The sequence below is a fragment of the Limanda limanda genome, chromosome 12, assembly GCF_963576545.1.
Source record: "Limanda limanda chromosome 12, fLimLim1.1, whole genome shotgun sequence".
In the NCBI taxonomy this organism is placed as follows: domain Eukaryota; kingdom Metazoa; phylum Chordata; class Actinopteri; order Pleuronectiformes; family Pleuronectidae; genus Limanda; species Limanda limanda.
This window is the reverse complement of record NC_083647.1, coordinates 3628228-3641765: the sequence shown is the minus strand read 5'-3', so window position 1 is coordinate 3641765 and position 13538 is coordinate 3628228. Positions and strand designations below refer to the sequence as shown.

The 13538-nt window shown below is 44.9% G+C and overlaps 2 protein-coding genes and 18 non-coding genes across 20 annotated transcripts in view; 1 reads left to right on the top strand and 19 right to left on the bottom strand.

Annotated features, from left to right (window-relative positions):
* LOC133015150 (histone H2A-like) overlaps positions 1-13538 on the bottom strand; it is a 543969-nt gene that overhangs the window by 108273 nt on the left and 422158 nt on the right. The window lies entirely within an intron of this gene.
* The window catches only part of LOC133015316 (histone H2AX-like), a 179894-nt gene that overhangs the window by 101090 nt on the left and 65266 nt on the right, over positions 1-13538 (top strand). The gene's annotated exons all lie outside the window — the stretch shown is intronic.
* LOC133016565 (U1 spliceosomal RNA) lies at positions 569-732 on the bottom strand. Its single transcript, XR_009681932.1, has one exon. It is a non-coding gene; the product is annotated as a U1 spliceosomal RNA (small nuclear RNA).
* On the bottom strand, positions 1313-1476 carry LOC133017199 (U1 spliceosomal RNA). Its single transcript, XR_009682533.1, has one exon. It is a non-coding gene; the product is annotated as a U1 spliceosomal RNA (small nuclear RNA).
* On the bottom strand, positions 2056-2219 carry LOC133017076 (U1 spliceosomal RNA). The gene has a single exon (XR_009682418.1). It is a non-coding gene; the product is annotated as a U1 spliceosomal RNA (small nuclear RNA).
* Positions 2800-2963, bottom strand: LOC133017089 (U1 spliceosomal RNA). The gene has a single exon (XR_009682429.1). It is a non-coding gene; the product is annotated as a U1 spliceosomal RNA (small nuclear RNA).
* LOC133017156 (U1 spliceosomal RNA) lies at positions 3544-3707 on the bottom strand. Its single transcript, XR_009682492.1, has one exon. It is a non-coding gene; the product is annotated as a U1 spliceosomal RNA (small nuclear RNA).
* Positions 4287-4450, bottom strand: LOC133017075 (U1 spliceosomal RNA). The gene has a single exon (XR_009682417.1). It is a non-coding gene; the product is annotated as a U1 spliceosomal RNA (small nuclear RNA).
* Positions 5030-5193, bottom strand: LOC133017044 (U1 spliceosomal RNA). Its single transcript, XR_009682387.1, has one exon. It is a non-coding gene; the product is annotated as a U1 spliceosomal RNA (small nuclear RNA).
* On the bottom strand, positions 5773-5936 carry LOC133017230 (U1 spliceosomal RNA). The gene has a single exon (XR_009682562.1). It is a non-coding gene; the product is annotated as a U1 spliceosomal RNA (small nuclear RNA).
* Positions 6516-6679, bottom strand: LOC133017174 (U1 spliceosomal RNA). The gene has a single exon (XR_009682510.1). It is a non-coding gene; the product is annotated as a U1 spliceosomal RNA (small nuclear RNA).
* Positions 7260-7423, bottom strand: LOC133016553 (U1 spliceosomal RNA). The gene has a single exon (XR_009681921.1). It is a non-coding gene; the product is annotated as a U1 spliceosomal RNA (small nuclear RNA).
* Positions 8004-8167, bottom strand: LOC133017186 (U1 spliceosomal RNA). Its single transcript, XR_009682521.1, has one exon. It is a non-coding gene; the product is annotated as a U1 spliceosomal RNA (small nuclear RNA).
* Positions 8747-8910, bottom strand: LOC133017344 (U1 spliceosomal RNA). Its single transcript, XR_009682660.1, has one exon. It is a non-coding gene; the product is annotated as a U1 spliceosomal RNA (small nuclear RNA).
* LOC133016541 (U1 spliceosomal RNA) lies at positions 9491-9654 on the bottom strand. The gene has a single exon (XR_009681910.1). It is a non-coding gene; the product is annotated as a U1 spliceosomal RNA (small nuclear RNA).
* Positions 10234-10397, bottom strand: LOC133017173 (U1 spliceosomal RNA). Its single transcript, XR_009682509.1, has one exon. It is a non-coding gene; the product is annotated as a U1 spliceosomal RNA (small nuclear RNA).
* Positions 10978-11141, bottom strand: LOC133016529 (U1 spliceosomal RNA). Its single transcript, XR_009681898.1, has one exon. It is a non-coding gene; the product is annotated as a U1 spliceosomal RNA (small nuclear RNA).
* Positions 11722-11885, bottom strand: LOC133017185 (U1 spliceosomal RNA). Its single transcript, XR_009682520.1, has one exon. It is a non-coding gene; the product is annotated as a U1 spliceosomal RNA (small nuclear RNA).
* On the bottom strand, positions 12466-12629 carry LOC133017027 (U1 spliceosomal RNA). The gene has a single exon (XR_009682371.1). It is a non-coding gene; the product is annotated as a U1 spliceosomal RNA (small nuclear RNA).
* Positions 13210-13373, bottom strand: LOC133016517 (U1 spliceosomal RNA). Its single transcript, XR_009681887.1, has one exon. It is a non-coding gene; the product is annotated as a U1 spliceosomal RNA (small nuclear RNA).

Sequence of the window (13538 nt, the reverse complement as noted above, 5' to 3'; positions counted from 1 at the left end):
TTGGAGACAGGCTCTTGTTTCTCAGACACAGTTGCTTGGCTCACGGTGCCTCCCATGCATATTCACACAATCCAAAGGCCTTCAGTATCACATCATCCCCTTTTGGTAAAGGACTTGTTGAAGTGAAGCAAACACTTGTGTGAAATGAGTGAAGCAAACACTTGTGTGAAATGACATTGAATTACTTTATCACTGTTCTGGTCTCCAGCCCTTTTGTTCCCCTCGCAAAACAGAGTAAGCCTCGATGAAAAGCAGCCAGGTAAGTCCTGGCCGTCTCTGATAAATCACCACAAAGCCCAAAGACATAACAACTTTGTCTCAGAGACAACACAAACTGCAATAAATTGGCAAAAATCAGCATACAGGCAGTACAAGAAATTCTAGCAAACATTACTTATCAAAACAGCACACTTGGAACAGGAGTGACCCCGTCTAATTGCTGTTAAATTATACTTCTACCACAATCAGTGGCATTAGTGAGTGCATTGTGTTGGAAAAAACATGCACTACAACCAAACCTATAAAATAGGCCCAGTGTCAGGCTCTTATTGCAATTGAACATGATGATCAGGGGAGAGCGCGGACGCAGTCCCCCACTACCACAAATTATGCAGTCGAGATTCCCACATTTGGGGAATTCGCACGGGTCAGCACAACCGAAGTGCAATGGCTGAGCCTCGCCCTGGGTGAACCACCTTCATGATCATGGTATCTCCCCTGCCAGGTAAGTATGAGTTGGAAGCATTGGAGACAGGCTCTTGTTTCTCAGACACAGTTGTTTGGCTCACGGTGCCTCCCATGCATATTCACACAATCCAAAGGCCTTCAGTATCACATCATCCCCTTTTGGTAAAGGACTTGTTGAAGTGAAGCAAACACTTGTGTGAAATGAGTGAAGCAAACACTTGTGTGAAATGACATTGAATTACTTTATCACTGTTCTGGTCTCCAGCCCTTTTGTTCCCCTCGCAAAACAGAGTAAGCCTCGATGAAAAGCAGCCAGGTAAGTCCTGGCCGTCTCTGATAAATCACCACAAAGCCCAAAGACATAACAACTTTGTCTCAGAGACAACACAAACTGCAATAAATTGGCAAAAATCAGCATACAGGCAGTACAAGAATTTCTAGCAAACATTACTTATCAAAACAGCACACTTGGAACAGGAGTGACCCCGTCTATTTGCTGTTAAATTATACTTCTACCACAATCAGTGGCATTAGTGAGTGCATTGTGTTGGAAAAAACATGCACTACAACCAAACCTATAAAATAGGCCCAGTGTCAGGCTCTTATTGCAATTGAACATGATGATCAGGGGAGAGCGCGGACGCAGTCCCCCACTTCCACAAATTATGCAGTCGAGATTCCCATATTTGGGGAATTCGCACGGGTCAGCACAACCGAAGGGCAATGGCTGAGCCTCGCCCTGGGTGAACCACCTTCATGATCATGGTATCTCCCCTGCCAGGTAAGTATGAGTTGGAAGCATTGGAGACAGGCTCTTGTTTCTCAGACACAGTTGCTTGGCTCACGGTGCATCCCATGCATATTCACACAATCCAAAGGCCTTCAGTATCACATCATCCCCTTTTGGTAAAGGACTTGTTGAAGTGAAGCAAACACTTGTGTGAAATGATGGAAGCAAACACTTGTGTGAAATGACATTGAATTACTTTATCACTGTTCTGGTCTCCAGCCCTTTTGTTCCCCTCGCAAAACAGAGTAAGCCTCGATGAAAAGCAGCCAGGTAAGTCCTGGCCGTCTCTGATAAATCACCACAAAGCCCAAAGACATAACAACTTTGTCTCAGAGACAACACAAACTGCAATAAATTGGCAAAAATCAGCATACAGGCAGTACAAGAAATTCTAGCAAACATTACTTATCAAAACAGCACACTTGGAACAGGAGTGACCCCGTCTATTTGCTGTTAAATTATACTTCTACCACAATCAGTGGCATTAGTGAGTGCATTGTGTTGGAAAAAACATGCACTACAACCAAACTATAAAATAGGCCCAGTGTCAGGCTCTTATTGCAATTGAACATGATGATCAGGGGAGAGCGCGGACGCAGTCCCCCACTACCACAAATTATGCAGTCGAGATTGCCACATTTGGGGAATTCGCACGGGTCAGCACCACCGAAGTGCAATGGCTGAGCCTCGCCCTGGGTGAACCACCTTCATGATCATGGTATCTCCCCTGCCAGGTAAGTATGAGTTGGAAGCATTGGAGACAGGCTCTTGTTTCTCAGACACAGTTGCTTGGCTCACGGTGCCTCCCATGCATATTCACACAATCCAAAGGCCTTCAGTATCACATCATCCCCTTTTGGTAAAGGACTTGTTGAAGTGAAGCAAACACTTGTGTGAAATGAGTGAAGCAAACACTTGTGTGAAATGACATTGAATTACTTTATCAATGTTCTGGTCTCCAGCCCTTTTGTTCCCCTTGCAAAAAAGAGTAAGCCTCGATGAAAAGCAGCCAGGCAAGTCCTGGCCGTCTCTGATAAATCACCACAAAGCCCAAAGACATAACAACTTTGTCTCAGAGACAACACAAACTGCAATAAATTGGCAAAAATCAGCATACAGGCAGTACAAGAATTTCTAGCAATCATTACTTATCAAAACAGCACACTTTGAACAGGAGTGACCCCGTCTATTTGCTGTTAAATTATACTTCTACCACAATCAGTGGCATTAGTGAGTGCATTGTGTTGGAAAAAACATGCACTACAACCAAACCTATAAAATAGGCCCAGTGTCAGGCTCTTATTGCAATTGAACATGATGATCAGGGGAGAGCGCGGACGCAGTCCCCCACTACCACAAATTATGCAGTCGAGATTCCCACATTTGGGGAATTCGCACGGGTCAGCACAACCGAAGTGCAATGGCTGAGCCTCGCCCTGGGTGAACCACCTTCATGATCATGGTATCTCCCCTGCCAGGTAAGAATGAGTTGGAAGCATTGGAGACAGGCTCTTGTTTCTCAGACACAGTTGTTTGGCTCACGGTGCCTCCCATGCATATTCACACAATCCAAAGGCCTTCAGTATCACATCATCCCCTTTTGGTAAAGGACTTGTTGAAGTGAAGCAAACACTTGTGTGAAATGAGTGAAGCAAACACTTGTGTGAAATGACATTGAATTACTTTATCACTGTTCTGGTCTCCAGCCCTTTTGTTCCCCTCGCAAAACAGAGTAAGCCTCGATGAAAAGCAGCCAGGTAAGTCCTGGCCGTCTCTGATAAATCACCACAAAGCCCAAAGACATAACAACTTTGTCTCAGAGACAACACAAACTGCAATAAATTGGCAAAAATCAGCATACAGGCAGTACAAGAATTTCTAGCAAACATTACTTATCAAAACAGCACACTTGGAACAGGAGTGACCCCGTCTATTTGCTGTTAAATTATACTTCTACCACAATCAGTGGCATTAGTGAGTGCATTGTGTTGGAAAAAACATGCACTACAACCAAACCTATAAAATAGGCCCAGTGTCAGGCTCTTATTGCAATTGAACATGATGATCAGGGGAGAGCGCGGACGCAGTCCCCCACTTCCACAAATTATGCAGTCGAGATTCCCACATTTGGGGAATTCGCACGGGTCAGCACAACCGAAGGGCAATGGCTGAGCCTCGCCCTGGGTGAACCACCTTCATGATCATGGTATCTCCCCTGCCAGGTAAGTATGAGTTGGAAGCATTGGAGACAGGCTCTTGTTTCTCAGACACAGTTGCTTGGCTCACGGTGCATCCCATGCATATTCACACAATCCAAAGGCCTTCAGTATCACATCATCCCCTTTTGGTAAAGGACTTGTTGAAGTGAAGCAAACACTTGTGTGAAATGATGGAAGCAAACACTTGTGTGAAATGACATTGAATTACTTTATCACTGTTCTGGTCTCCAGCCCTTTTGTTCCCCTCGCAAAACAGAGTAAGCCTCGATGAAAAGCAGCCAGGTAAGTCCTGGCCGTCTCTGATAAATCACCACAAAGCCCAAAGACATAACAACTTTGTCTCAGAGACAACACAAACTGCAATAAATTGGCAAAAATCAGCATACAGGCAGTACAAGAAATTCTAGCAAACATTACTTATCAAAACAGCACACTTGGAACAGGAGTGACCCCGTCTATTTGCTGTTAAATTATACTTCTACCACAATCAGTGGCATTAGTGAGTGCATTGTGTTGGAAAAAACATGCACTACAACCAAACTATAAAATAGGCCCAGTGTCAGGCTCTTATTGCAATTGAACATGATGATCAGGGGAGAGCGCGGACGCAGTCCCCCACTACCACAAATTATGCAGTCGAGATTGCCACATTTGGGGAATTCGCACGGGTCAGCACCACCGAAGTGCAATGGCTGAGCCTCGCCCTGGGTGAACCACCTTCATGATCATGGTATCTCCCCTGCCAGGTAAGTATGAGTTGGAAGCATTGGAGACAGGCTCTTGTTTCTCAAACACAGGTGCTTGGCTCACGGTGCCTCCCATGCATATTCACACAATCCAAAGGCCTTCAGTATCACATCATCCCCTTTTGGTAAAGGACTTGTTGAAGTGAAGCAAACACTTGTGTGAAATGAGTGAAGCAAACACTTGTGTGAAATGACATTGAATTACTTTATCACTGTTCTGGTCTCCAGCCCTTTTGTTCCCCTCGCAAAACAGAGTAAGCCTCGATGAAAAGCAGCCAGGTAAGTCCTGGCCGTCTCTGATAAATCACCACAAAGCCCAAAGACATAACAACTTTGTCTCAGAGACAACACAAACTGCAATAAATTGGCAAAAATCAGCATACAGGCAGTACAAGAATTTCTAGCAAACATTACTTATCAAAACAGCACACTTGGAACAGGAGTGAACCCGTCTATTTGCTGTTAAATTATACTTCTACCACAATCAGTGGCATTAGTGAGTGCATTGTGTTGGAAAAAACATGCACTACAACCAAACCTATAAAATAGGCCCAGTGTCAGGCTCTTATTGCATTTGACGTGATGATCAGGGGAGAGCGCGGACGCAGTCCCCCACTACCACAAATTATGCAGTCGAGATTCCCACATTTGGGGAATTCGCACGGGTCAGCACAACCGAAGTGCAATGGCTGAGCCTCGCCCTGGGTGAACCACCTTCATGATCATGGTATCTCCCCTGCCAGGTAAGTAGAGTTGGAGGCATTGGAGACAGGCTCTTGTTTCTCAGACACAGTTGCTTGGCTCACGGTGCCTCCCATGCATATTCACACAATCCAAAGGCCTTCAGTATCACATCATCCCCTTTTGGTAAAGGACTTGTTGAAGTGAAGCAAACACTTGTGTGAAATGAGTGAAGCAAACACTTGTGTGAAATGACATTGAATTACTTTATCACTGTTCTGGTCTCCAGCCCTTTTGTTCCCCTCGCAAAACAGAGTAAGCCTCGATGAAAAGCAGCCAGGTAAGTCCTGGCCGTCTCTGATAAATCACCACAAAGCCCAAAGACATAACAACTTTGTCTCAGAGACAACACAAACTGCAATAAATTGGCAAAAATCAGCATACAGGCAGTACAAGAATTTCTAGCAATCATTACTTATCAAAACAGCACACTTGGAACAGGAGTGACCCCGTCTATTTGCTGTTAAATTATACTTCTACCACAATCAGTGGCATTAGTGAGTGCATTGTGTTGGAAAAAACATGCACTACAACCAAACCTATAAAATAGGCCCAGTGTCAGGCTCTTATTGCAATTGAACATGATGATCAGGGGAGAGCGCGGACGCAGTCCCCCACTTCCACAAATTATGCAGTCGAGATTCCCACATTTGGGGAATTCGCACGGGTCAGCACAACCGAAGGGCAATGGCTGAGCCTCGCCCTGGGTGACCCACCTTCATGATCATGGTATCTCCCCTGCCAGGTAAGTATGAGTTGGAAGCATTGGAGACAGGCTCTTGTTTCTCAGACACAGTTGCTTGGCTCACGGTGCCTCCCATGCATATTCACACAATCCAAAGGCCTTCAGTATCACATCATCCCCTTTTGGTAAAGGACTTGTTGAAGTGAAGCAAACACTTGTGTGAAATGAGTGAAGCAAACACTTGTGTGAAATGACATTGAATTACTTTATCAATGTTCTGGTCTCCAGCCCTTTTGTTCCCCTTGCAAAAAAGAGTAAGCCTCGATGAAAAGCAGCCAGGCAAGTCCTGGCCGTCTCTGATAAATCACCACAAAGCCCAAAGACATAACAACTTTGTCTCAGAGACAACACAAACTGCAATAAATTGGCAAAAATCAGCATACAGGCAGTACAAGAATTTCTAGCAATCATTACTTATCAAAACAGCACACTTTGAACAGGAGTGACCCCGTCTATTTGCTGTTAAATTATACTTCTACCACAATCAGTGGCATTAGTGAGTGCATTGTGTTGGAAAAAACATGCACTACAACCAAACCTATAAAATAGGCCCAGTGTCAGGCTCTTATTGCATTTGACGTGATGATCAGGGGAGAGCGCGGACGCAGTCCCCCACTACCACAAATTATGCAGTCGAGATTCCCACATTTGGGGAATTCACACGGGTCAGCACAACCGAAGTGCAATGGCTGAGCCTCGCCCTGGGTGACCCACCTTCATGATCATGGTATCTCCCCTGCCAGGTAAGTATGAGTTGGAAGCATTGGAGACAGGCTCTTGTTTCTCAGACACAGTTGCTTGGCTCACGGTGCCTCCCATGCATATTCACACAATCCAAAGGCCTTCAGTATCACATCATCCCCTTTTGGTAAAGGACTTGTTGAAGTGAAGCAAACACTTGTGTGAAATGAGTGAAGCAAACACTTGTGTGAAATGACATTGAATTACTTTATCAATGTTCTGGTCTCCAGCCCTTTTGTTCCCCTTGCAAAAAAGAGTAAGCCTCGATGAAAAGCAGCCAGGCAAGTCCTGGCCGTCTCTGATAAATCACCACAAAGCCCAAAGACATAACAACTTTGTCTCAGAGACAACACAAACTGCAATAAATTGGCAAAAATCAGCATACAGGCAGTACAAGAATTTCTAGCAATCATTACTTATCAAAACAGCACACTTTGAACAGGAGTGACCCCGTCTATTTGCTGTTAAATTATACTTCTACCACAATCAGTGGCATTAGTGAGTGCATTGTGTTGGAAAAAACATGCACTACAACCAAACCTATAAAATAGGCCCAGTGTCAGGCTCTTATTGCAATTGAACATGATGATCAGGGGAGAGCGCGGACGCAGTCCCCCACTACCACAAATTATGCAGTCGAGATTCCCACATTTGGGGAATTCGCACGGGTCAGCACAACCGAAGTGCAATGGCTGAGCCTCGCCCTGGGTGAACCACCTTCATGATCATGGTATCTCCCCTGCCAGGTAAGTATGAGTTGGAAGCATTGGAGACAGGCTCTTGTTTCTCAGACACAGTTGTTTGGCTCACGGTGCCTCCCATGCATATTCACACAATCCAAAGGCCTTCAGTATCACATCATCCCCTTTTGGTAAAGGACTTGTTGAAGTGAAGCAAACACTTGTGTGAAATGAGTGAAGCAAACACTTGTGTGAAATGACATTGAATTACTTTATCACTGTTCTGGTCTCCAGCCCTTTTGTTCCCCTCGCAAAACAGAGTAAGCCTCGATGAAAAGCAGCCAGGTAAGTCCTGGCCGTCTCTGATAAATCACCACAAAGCCCAAAGACATAACAACTTTGTCTCAGAGACAACACAAACTGCAATAAATTGGCAAAAATCAGCATACAGGCAGTACAAGAATTTCTAGCAAACATTACTTATCAAAACAGCACACTTGGAACAGGAGTGACCCCGTCTATTTGCTGTTAAATTATACTTCTACCACAATCAGTGGCATTAGTGAGTGCATTGTGTTGGAAAAAACATGCACTACAACCAAACCTATAAAATAGGCCCAGTGTCAGGCTCTTATTGCAATTGAACATGATGATCAGGGGAGAGCGCGGACGCAGTCCCCCACTTCCACAAATTATGCAGTCGAGATTCCCACATTTGGGGAATTCGCACGGGTCAGCACAACCGAAGTGCAATGGCTGAGCCTCGCCCTGGGTGAACCACCTTCATGATCAGGGTATCTCCCCTGCCAGGTAAGTATGAGTTGCAAGCATTGGAGACAGGCTCTTGTTTCTCAGACACAGTTGCTTGGCTCACGGTGCATCCCATGCATATTCACACAATCCAAAGGCCTTCAGTATCACATCATCCCCTTTTGGTAAAGGACTTGTTGAAGTGAAGCAAACACTTGTGTGAAATGAGTGAAGCAAACACTTGTGTGAAATGACATTGAATTACTTTATCACTGTTCTGGTCTCCAGCCCTTTTGTTCCCCTCGCAAAACAGAGTAAGCCTCGATGAAAAGCAGCCAGGTAAGTCCTGGCCGTCTCTGATAAATCACCACAAAGCCCAAAGACATAACAACTTTGTCTCAGAGACAACACAAACTGCAATAAATTGGCAAAAATCAGCATACAGGCAGTACAAGAAATTCTAGCAAACATTACTTATCAAAACAGCACACTTGGAACAGGAGTGACCCCGTCTATTTGCTGTTAAATTATACTTCTACCATAATCAGTGGCATTAGTGAGTGCATTGTGTTGGAAAAAACATGCACTACAACCAAACTATAAAATAGGCCCAGTGTCAGGCTCTTATTGCAATTGAACATGATGATCAGGGGAGAGCGCGGACGCAGTCCCCCACTACCACAAATTATGCAGTCGAGATTTCCACATTTGGGGAATTCGCACGGGTCAGCACAACCGAAGTGCAATGGCTGAGCCTCGCCCTGGGTGAACCACCTTCATGATCATGGTATCTCCCCTGCCAGGTAAGTATGAGTTGGAAGCATTGGAGACAGGCTCTTGTTTCTCAGACACAGTTGCTTGGCTCACGGTGCCTCCCATGCATATTCACACAATCCAAAGGCCTTCAGTATCACATCATCCCCTTTTGGTAAAGGACTTGTTGAAGTGAAGCAAACACTTGTGTGAAATGAGTGAAGCAAACACTTGTGTGAAATGACATTGAATTACTTTATCACTGTTCTGGTCTCCAGCCCTTTTGTTCCCCTCGCAAAACAGAGTAAGCCTCGATGAAAAGCAGCCAGGTAAGTCCTGGCCGTCTCTGATAAATCACCACAAAGCCCAAAGACATAACAACTTTGTCTCAGAGACAACACAAACTGCAATAAATTGGCAAAAATCAGCATACAGGCACTACAAGAATTTCTAGCAATCATTACTTATCAAAACAGCACACTTGGAACAGGAGTGACCCCGTCTATTTGCTGTTAAATTATACTTCTACCACAATCAGTGGCATTAGTGAGTGCATTGTGTTGGAAAAAACATGCACTACAACCAAACCTATAAAATAGGCCCAGTGTCAGGCTCTTATTGCAATTGAACATGATGATCAGGGGAGAGCGCGGACGCAGTCCCCCACTACCACAAATTATGCAGTCGAGATTCCCACATTTGGGGAATTCGCACGGGTCAGCACAACCGAAGTGCAATGGCTGAGCCTCGCCCTGGGTGAACCACCTTCATGATCATGGTATCTCCCCTGCCAGGTAAGTATGAGTTGGAGGCATTGGAGACAGGCTCTTGTTTCTCAGACACAGTTGCTTGGCTCACGGTGCCTCCCATGCATATTCACACAATCCAAAGGCCTTCAGTATCACATCATCCCCTTTTGGTAAAGGACTTGTTGAAGTGAAGCAAACACTTGTGTGAAATGAGTGAAGCAAACACTTGTGTGAAATGACATTGAATTACTTTATCACTGTTCTGGTCTCCAGCCCTTTTGTTCCCCTCGCAAAACAGAGTAAGCCTCGATGAAAAGCAGCCAGGTAAGTCCTGGCCGTCTCTGATAAATCACCACAAAGCCCAAAGACATAACAACTTTGTCTCAGAGACAACACAAACTGCAATAAATTGGCAAAAATCAGCATACAGGCAGTACAAGAATTTCTAGCAAACATTACTTATCAAAACAGCACACTTGGAACAGGAGTGAACCCGTCTATTTGCTGTTAAATTATACTTCTACCACAATCAGTGGCATTAGTGAGTGCATTGTGTTGGAAAAAACATGCACTACAACCAAACCTATAAAATAGGCCCAGTGTCAGGCTCTTATTGCATTTGACGTGATGATCAGGGGAGAGCGCGGACGCAGTCCCCCACTACCACAAATTATGCAGTCGAGATTCCCACATTTGGGGAATTCACACGGGTCAGCACAACCGAAGTGCAATGGCTGAGCCTCGCCCTGGGTGACCCACCTTCATGATCATGGTATCTCCCCTGCCAGGTAAGTATGAGTTGGAAGCATTGGAGACAGGCTCTTGTTTCTCAGACACAGTTGCTTGGCTCACGGTGCCTCCCATGCATATTCACACAATCCAAAGGCCTTCAGTATCACATCATCCCCTTTTGGTAAAGGACTTGTTGAAGTGAAGCAAACACTTGTGTGAAATGAGTGAAGCAAACACTTGTGTGAAATGACATTGAATTACTTTATCAATGTTCTGGTCTCCAGCCCTTTTGTTCCCCTTGCAAAAAAGAGTAAGCCTCGATGAAAAGCAGCCAGGCAAGTCCTGGCCGTCTCTGATAAATCACCACAAAGCCCAAAGACATAACAACTTTGTCTCAGAGACAACACAAACTGCAATAAATTGGCAAAAATCAGCATACAGGCAGTACAAGAATTTCTAGCAATCATTACTTATCAAAACAGCACACTTTGAACAGGAGTGACCCCGTCTATTTGCTGTTAAATTATACTTCTACCACAATCAGTGGCATTAGTGAGTGCATTGTGTTGGAAAAAACATGCACTACAACCAAACCTATAAAATAGGCCCAGTGTCAGGCTCTTATTGCAATTGAACATGATGATCAGGGGAGAGCGCGGACGCAGTCCCCCACTACCACAAATTATGCAGTCGAGATTCCCACATTTGGGGAATTCGCACGGGTCAGCACAACCGAAGTGCAATGGCTGAGCCTCGCCCTGGGTGAACCACCTTCATGATCATGGTATCTCCCCTGCCAGGTAAGTATGAGTTGGAAGCATTGGAGACAGGCTCTTGTTTCTCAGACACAGTTGTTTGGCTCACGGTGCCTCCCATGCATATTCACACAATCCAAAGGCCTTCAGTATCACATCATCCCCTTTTGGTAAAGGACTTGTTGAAGTGAAGCAAACACTTGTGTGAAATGAGTGAAGCAAACACTTGTGTGAAATGACATTGAATTACTTTATCACTGTTCTGGTCTCCAGCCCTTTTGTTCCCCTCGCAAAACAGAGTAAGCCTCGATGAAAAGCAGCCAGGTAAGTCCTGGCCGTCTCTGATAAATCACCACAAAGCCCAAAGACATAACAACTTTGTCTCAGAGACAACACAAACTGCAATAAATTGGCAAAAATCAGCATACAGGCAGTACAAGAATTTCTAGCAAACATTACTTATCAAAACAGCACACTTGGAACAGGAGTGACCCCGTCTATTTGCTGTTAAATTATACTTCTACCACAATCAGTGGCATTAGTGAGTGCATTGTGTTGGAAAAAACATGCACTACAACCAAACCTATAAAATAGGCCCAGTGTCAGGCTCTTATTGCAATTGAACATGATGATCAGGGGAGAGCGCGGACGCAGTCCCCCACTTCCACAAATTATGCAGTCGAGATTCCCACATTTGGGGAATTCGCACGGGTCAGCACAACCGAAGTGCAATGGCTGAGCCTCGCCCTGGGTGAACCACCTTCATGATCAGGGTATCTCCCCTGCCAGGTAAGTATGAGTTGCAAGCATTGGAGACAGGCTCTTGTTTCTCAGACACAGTTGCTTGGCTCACGGTGCATCCCATGCATATTCACACAATCCAAAGGCCTTCAGTATCACATCATCCCCTTTTGGTAAAGGACTTGTTGAAGTGAAGCAAACACTTGTGTGAAATGAGTGAAGCAAACACTTGTGTGAAATGACATTGAATTACTTTATCACTGTTCTGGTCTCCAGCCCTTTTGTTCCCCTCGCAAAACAGAGTAAGCCTCGATGAAAAGCAGCCAGGTAAGTCCTGGCCGTCTCTGATAAATCACCACAAAGCCCAAAGACATAACAACTTTGTCTCAGAGACAACACAAACTGCAATAAATTGGCAAAAATCAGCATACAGGCAGTACAAGAATTTCTAGCAAACATTACTTATCAAAACAGCACACTTGGAACAGGAGTGACCCCGTCTATTTGCTGTTAAATTATACTTCTACCACAATCAGTGGCATTAGTGAGTGCATTGTGTTGGAAAAAACATGCACTACAACCAAACCTATAAAATAGGCCCAGTGTCAGGCTCTTATTGCAATTGAACATGATGATCAGGGGAGAGCGCGGACGCAGTCCCCCACTTCCACAAATTATGCAGTCGAGATTCCCACATTTGGGGAATTCGCACGGGTCAGCACAACCGAAGTGCAATGGCTGAGCCTCGCCCTGGGTGAACCACCTTCATGATCATGGTATCTCCCCTGCCAGGTAAGTATGAGTTGGAAGCATTGGAGACAGGCTCTTGTTTCTCAGACACAGTTGCTTGGCTCACGGTGCCTCCCATGCATATTCACACAATCCAAAGGCCTTCAGTATCACATCATCCCCTTTTGATAAAGGACTTGTTGAAGTGAAGCAAACACTTGTGTGAAATGAGTGAAGCAAACACTTGTGTGAAATGACATTGAATTACTTTATCACTGTTCTGGTCTCCAGCCCTTTTGTTCCCCTCGCAAAACAGAGTAAGCCTCGATGAAAAGCAGCCAGGTAAGTCCTGGCCGTCTCTGATAAATCACCACAAAGCCCAAAGACATAACAACTTTGTCTCAGAGACAACACAAACTGCAATAAATTGGCAAAAATCAGCATACAGGCACTACAAGAATTTCTAGCAATCATTACTTATCAAAACAGCACACTTGGAACAGGAGTGACCCCGTCTATTTGCTGTTAAATTATACTTCTACCACAATCAGTGGCATTAGTGAGTGCATTGTGTTGGAAAAAACATGCACTACAACCAAACCTATAAAATAGGCCCAGTGTCAGGCTCTTATTGCAATTGAACATGATGATCAGGGGAGAGCGCGGACGCAGTCCCCCACTACCACAAATTATGCAGTCGAGATTCCCACATTTGGGGAATTCGCACGGGTCAGCACAACCGAAGTGCAATGGCTGAGCCTCGCCCTGGGTGAACCACCTTCATGATCATGGTATCTCCCCTGCCAGGTAAGTATGAGTTGGAGGCATTGGAGACAGGCTCTTGTTTCTCAGACACAGTTGCTTGGCTCACGGCGCCTCCCATGCATATTCACACAATCCAAAGGCCTTCAGTATCACATCATCCCCTTTTGGTAAAGGACTTGTTGAAGTGAAGCAAACACTTGTGTGAAATGAGTGAA